We start from the raw sequence: 6,740 nt of genomic DNA, 5'->3' as shown, positions 1-6,740 counted from the left end.
CCCACATTGTCCCCATCTGCTTCCTTCACGCCGCTCACTCTTCCCCACGTTAAATAAGCCCTTTGCATTTTGTTGTGGTCTCCTCTCCCTTTCTCTCCCCTCCACTGTTTTGTCAGGAAAAAAACCTTACCCAAAGAGCTGCCGTGATTTACGGCGCCGTTAACAAATGTCAGAGCTTGGGAGCCGTGTCGGAGCCGCTTGCTGGCAGCCTGCCTGGACAAACATACTAAAAGTCAACCCCGGCATGGATACTTGAGGAATTAGCGTCCGTACAAAGATGCATTAAATACAGGGAGAAAGACAGGGATTTTTTTCTTTATTTATTTTTTTTATTTCTTAAACAAGGGAGGCTTGAAAGGCTCCTCGGGGCTGTTTAACATATGTCACATCGCCCTGCACCTGCCCCGCGGCCCCTCGCTGCCCGTCCTTGTCACTGTGTCCCAAACGAGGACGAGCTGGGTTTTAGGGGGATCCCACAGCTCGGTGCCGAGCCTCTTCTTCACACACGGCTCTGCTACCATTATTTTTGATGTCCCTAGTGCTGTTTTGCCTGCACTTTGTGTGCATTTTCGTGGTTAATCCCTCCTGCAGCAGCTCCTTCTCCGTGGATCTGCCTGGCCGCTCCGTGCCAGGAGAGGCGCGCTCAGCCTCGCCAAGTGCAGCCAGGCGATGTTCTCCATCCCGTGCCAGATTTCCTACAAACCAGGAGCAGAATATAGAAAAATATCATGTCCTAAAATATATAGAAAAAAATAAGTAGCCCCTGGGGTTCTTGGTAGAAAAAAACATTTTTTTCCCAAGCAAGCCTATTCCCGTACACGCACGGCTGCACTCCGAGGCTCTGGAAAGGCTGTTATGGGAACTGATGGGCTGTAAATCTCCTGCATTAAAGGGAATGTCCTAACCCACGGTAATTTAGCAACTCGATGTGCTGCCCCAGCAGGCAGCGTTACCTTATTTCACCTCCACGTCCCATCTCCAAAGCACAGCTCCTTGCCCACCTGACAAGCCCTGGCGGCATTGTGGATGGAGGAAGAGCTACTGGAAACCTCCCATGGCTGTTCAGTGGTGCATAAATTGGGGGTGCTTATGAGGGGCTGCCCATCAGCCTGGTCCCTTACCCCAAATGGCTCTCCCAGCACGAAGAGCACCCAGCTGGGAGGAGGAAGGGAAAAAGCAGCATTCTTTTCATGCCACAATAGCCAACAGGCAGGAACAGCTTCAAGGGCTGAGCTTTAGTCTCAGAAAATGGTAAAGGGGAGCAGAAAGAAGAGCCCCTTGGCGCAGCCAGCACCCCACTCATAGAGCAAGAAGTTACTTTCCTCCCCAAATTCAGGCCATTTCCCACCTTAAATAGAGCCTCTGGTGTGGGGAGGCCACAGGTGAGGCTGCTCAGCACCATTAAGGGTAGTCTCCCTGTACTAACCAGGTTGCAGCAGCAGGATCAGGCCCATAAATGAAATTAATGTGATGGAAACACAACATACATGGGCACGAGTGCCAGATCCCCCTACAGGTCCCTCCTAGGCCCCTAGAACACCAAAGCCTGGCCCTTTCCTCACCAGTGCTGCTGCTCCTGGCATGCTTTGCGTGGCTGAGCCTGCAGCAGGTATGCGGAAATTCCCCGTTTTTTCCATTTGGGATCGCCCTGCTATGAATGCCCCCCCTTTTTCTGCGCTTCAGCCTCCGCGGCACATCATAACCCGGGTTTTTATTAGCCTCTGGCCACTGCAATTCCGGGAAGCTCTAAAAAGCCACTTTGATTCCCAGAGCCTGTTTTTTCTTTGGGAATTAAAATACCTGTCGTGGTCACAAAGGCGGCAGTTGAGCTACAGAAAAAGAGGGGGGGGATTAAAGTATTTAGGGGGAATGGCTGGAAGGCGCAGGACCTCCTTGGGCACATGGGGATGAGGCTCAGCAGGGCACAGGTGGCCTCTGGACATGGTGAATGGCCCCATATGGGGGTGACATGGTGGGGATCCATCGGCAGGGCCATGTAAAGCCATATATAAAGAGTTTTGAGTGTTAGGAGGGGGTGCCAATGTCTATTTTAACAGAAATGTGATGCCAATGCTGTGCGCTGTTGGCCCAGACACCTGACCTGTAGGGACAGCACCTCTCCACGCTGTGTAAGACCAGCTAGTGCGGGCAGCTCGGCTCTCCGGTGGTGGGAACACATCCCACAGCACTCCGGTCCCCTTCCCCGCAACCGTGGGGACCTTGGGGCCAGGAAACGTCTATATCGGGCCGCTCCCTGGCGGCACGGCGGGCTGCTTCCTGCGCCGCCGGGGCTTCCTCTCCTCCCTCCTCCTGCCCGCTCCCCTTCCAGAGCACCAGGCAGCCACTGGCGGTGACTCACGGGCCCGTTTTTAGCCTGGTGGCAGCCCCGTCTTCCTGCCGCCAGCCGGGAAGCATGGCCCCCCTTGCAGCCACCCCCTTCTCCGGGCTCTTCGTGAAGGGAAAGAAAAGCGAGGGCCCGGCAAGCGAAAAGAAGTGCGGCCAAAACATGTGAGCAGGACGGCTTCGTGTGCCAGTGCCCAGGTGCACAAATCCTTAGTGCCATCGGGGGACATGAAAAATAGGAACAGGGGAGGTGGGGGAAAGGGTGATGCGCAGGGTGCCGTTGGTCTCGTGGATGCATGGAGCCCATCGTGAGCAAGGGATTCGGCCAAGTGGAGAGGGAAAAGGGAAAAAAATTAAAAAGCGAGGCCACACCTTTCCTCAGCTCCATTCCCAGGCACCACAAACCTCCTGGGGCAGGAGCTGTGGGCCTGCAGCTCCCACCAGGCACAGCCGGGGAGCTCCCCTGCGGCGGGCTGCAGCACCATGTGTCGCTCTGTCCATCTGTCCATCTGTCCGTCAGCACTGCATCGGGGCGCTTCCACCTGCCCTTCACCGAGGGTCAGGATTTCTCGTGCGAGCACGGGCAGAGAAAGGCAACGCTGCCCTTAGTGTATCACAAATTCGGGCAGGCAACAGGAAAAATCTTCCGCAGCCTGGGAGGCACCCAGTCAGGATGGAAACAATACTGGCCGCTGTACGCTCAGAGCCCAAACGCTTTTTTTGTGAAAAGTAAAAAGAATGGATGTTTACTCACAGGAAAGCTAAGAACGGAAAAAGTTATCAACTCCATTGTTTGCCGCAAATAATTTTACCTTACCCAGTCATATGGTGAGCTTTTAAAATAAAACAAACCCCAAACCGCTGCTTTTTGTCATTTAATATCACTCGCAGCCCGGCGGGTGCGGGGGCAGCACCACCTCCTGGCCGAGCCCCCCGAGCTGCTCGCGGCTTCTGCGGGAGGACCATGGCCCCACGAGAACCCCCTGGTGCAAAGGACGAGGAGGTGGCACGGGCACAGAGCATCCCATGGCATTTTCATCGTGGGCTGACAAGGGGAGGGAAATGCAATTAGGGGACAAAGGGGGTCACTTGGTGGCCGTGCAATCAAGCATGGGGAGAGGGCAAGAGAATGGGAGCAGGAGATGAGTGGTTTGACTCAAATCCCCCAAAATTTCTCAGAAGCCTGGATTGTTTTTTTTCCAGCAACAGGTGCCTTTTCCTATTTTTATCACATTTATCCCTGGGCTCTGCTGCCTAAAGCAGTTGGTTGACGGCAGGAGCGCTGCACACCCATCAGCACACGCATGGCTCCCCTCTTGCACATTTGGGCATCAGAAGATGCAGCAGGGGGGGCGCACAAATAGCAGCTGGGTTTGGAAGGAGAGGTGACAAATGGCAGCGCCGCGCTCCCTCAGGAATTATTAACAGCGGGGGAGGCTGAAACCTTGGCTTTGCCCTAGCAGACGGGTCCGGCCGGGAGCGGGGCCCCCAGCGGTGCGCCCTGGCAGGTTTACGAGCACCGTGTCAGGGATAAATCATTGCCAGAGCCACAAGGTCAGGGGACCCCCAGGGCCAGGGGAGGTCTCCTTGCCGTGATGTCCTTGAGCTCCCCAAACCCACTTTGCTCACTGCTCATGCACACGAGGGGTTAATGTAACCCACGGTCAGACACACATTGTCGCTCCCAACCAAACGGACAATGGGGTGGACCCAAAATGCAAGGACCCCATATGTTGTCCCCCATGTCCTCCCCTTCCTCGCAGACCCTCTGGTGGCTCCAGCAGCAGCTCCAGGTGGCCGCCGCGCCGCAGTGAGTGTTGACCCAGCGCTATCTCGGCTCCTACCTTATCAGGGAAAGGGCCAGCTTCGGCACCGAGCACCTGCCCCATTAATCTTCCCCTGCCCCACGGGCGCAAGGTCTGGTCGGAGGAAAGGACCCATCTGGGGATGGAGAGGCAGGGATGGGGATGAGCTGGTGGCTTCCATGGGTTGGTGCCCAGCATTTCCCAAAGACTGGTAAGCAAGTGGGACCTGCTCTGGGGTTAGCCAACGTGGCGCAGCCCGGTTCCGGATGCAAATATGCATTGATTTGCCCTTTTCGTCTGCCGTACGAAACCTCCAGTGCCGGCCCCCGCCCGCCCTCCCCGTCGTGTGCAGCCCCTGGCCCAGACGGCGTTTCCCCCTCGCGCAAACTTGTGATCTCCTTTCAGCCACTGCTTTGTGTATGGGCTTTAAAAGGGGGCACTGCGGCTTTAAAGAGATTCCCAGACTTGCCTTTGTGACCGGAGGAGAGGGTGGGGTGGTGGCGGAGGTGGGGACCCAGAAGAATGAAATAAAGAGGAGTACAACAAAAAGAAGTTAAAAGTGTGAGTGACAAGTTTGCGGCAACAGGCTCCAGCCCCTGTGGGGTCGTTTGCGCGGAGAATGGAAACAAATGAACAAATGAGCTGGATTTTCATGCTTGGTGGACGGTGAATGAATAAGCATCTTTTAAAACCCTATCAGGAACTCTTTGGATTGTCATTATAGCTGTGAGGGGCTGGGGGGGGAAGGCAGACTTTTGAGCGCTGGCCATGTGAAAGAATCCCGATTCTTCGCCTTTTCTTCCCCGGCGAGCGCGGCTACGCCAAAACGTGCAGGCGGTGCGGGAGCTGGGAGGAGAGGATCTGCGCAGGAGCATCCCAGCCCCAGGAGCATCCCAGCCCCAGGAGCATCCCAGCCCCAGGAGCATCCCAGCCCCAGGAGCATCCCAGCCCCAGGAGCATCCTGGCCTCAGGAGCATCCCAGCCCCGGGAGTGAGCCAGCCAGGCACGGATGGAGCCGGAGGACAGGGGCAGCGTGCGTAAAACCGCCCCCAGAGCACGGAGAGGAGCCTGAGGTCAAAAGTGCTGCCCTGGGGGGGGGGGGGAATTCCCCAAGTTTTCTCTCTTCTTGGAGGCGAGGGATGCTATTTGGGAACTGCATGGTCAAAAATCCTCTTGTCCAAGCAGGAGACCTAAACCCAAGGAAACATCGGCTTGTAGCCATGGGGGTCTCCTCCGGCTGCAAAACTAAAAAGGCGAGCACATCTGGCAGCGCGTGGGCCATGTTTCTCCCCAAGCATGCGAGGGCACAAGCCCTGTGGCCACCTGTTTCTGCCAGATCAAAAAGCCCGGAGGCCGCTCATTGCGGCAGCCCTGGCCATAAAGGCAGGGCGCTGGCGCTGGGACAGCCCCGCCAAGAGAAATGAGACCATCATGCACTAAACACAGAGAAAAGATAAATGGAAAAGGAGTCTTTCAGTCTTCATTATCAAGTTTCCATGGGTTTGCCAAAACCATAGCAACCAGTTCAAGCAACGATTAACCTAATAATGTGGAGGCAAAGGGAAAAAAAAAGCATTCAAGCCCCTAAAGAAGTCACTAGTTCTCCAGAGGTAGTAAATCCGACCCCCCCCCCCCCCCCCCAGACATGCAGCCCTGCCGCCAGAAGAGCAGCGGCATCCTGAGCCTCCAGCCAAAAGGCTCTGCAAGGCAGGAAAACCCTAGAATCATTAAGGCTGGAAAAGACCTTCAGGATCATCTGGTCCAACCATCACCCTACCACCAATGTCACCCACTGAACCATGTCCCTAACCCACAGAAGTGCCTGTTGTCTGGAGGTGCGGAGGTACCTGGAGTCACCTCTTAGGGCTTTGGCAATATCTGCTGCTCATGGGGCTTTTAGGGCCCTGTCTCCTGACCATATAGCCCCTGAGCTTCCTTTGGGAATTTCTCCCAAAACGTCACTTTTGCAGACAGAAGGGCTGCCCAGTTATCACCTGCAGTCCCGGGACACACGCAGGTGAGACGAAGCGATGTAGGACCACCGAGGAGAGGCACCGACAGCAGAAAACACTACATCATTTCATCCCCCAAACCATCACCTTTTTTCAGTGGATTTTGGGGACGATTTCCACTTTTCCCCTCGCTGTGACCACACACGCAGCCTCTCTCCGCCGCCAACAATACGCAATTCAGCCAGCGAGCGGGGCGGGGGGCAGGAATCCCACCACCTCCCCACGCCGCCTGCTCCCGACCCCCGGGCACTTTCCCTCGGGCCGTGGCGGGGCAGCCGCCCACGCGTGGGGTTCCGATCGCCCCCGGCCCCACGGGGCCCGGCCCCTCCTCGGCCGCCTTCAGCACCAGGGAGAGCGCCCGGCCCGCCGGGACAGCGCCCGCCCCGCGCAGCCCCCGCGCAGAGCAGAGCCCCCAATCCCCCCAATCCCCCCCATCCGCACCCCCGCACCCGGGTCCCCGCACCCTCTGCGGTCCCCACACCCCCCCCCCTCGTCTCGGAGCTTTTTGATTTTTTTTCCTTCTTTTTTTTTTTTTTTTTTTTTTTTTTTAAGGGGGGGACGCGCGCCGTTGTCTCCCGTA

Source organism: Anser brachyrhynchus (assembly GCF_964034855.1).
Source record: "Anser brachyrhynchus genome assembly, chromosome: 6".
In the NCBI taxonomy this organism is placed as follows: Eukaryota; Metazoa; Chordata; class Aves; order Anseriformes; family Anatidae; genus Anser; species Anser brachyrhynchus.
Note: the sequence above shows the minus strand (reverse complement) of the source record.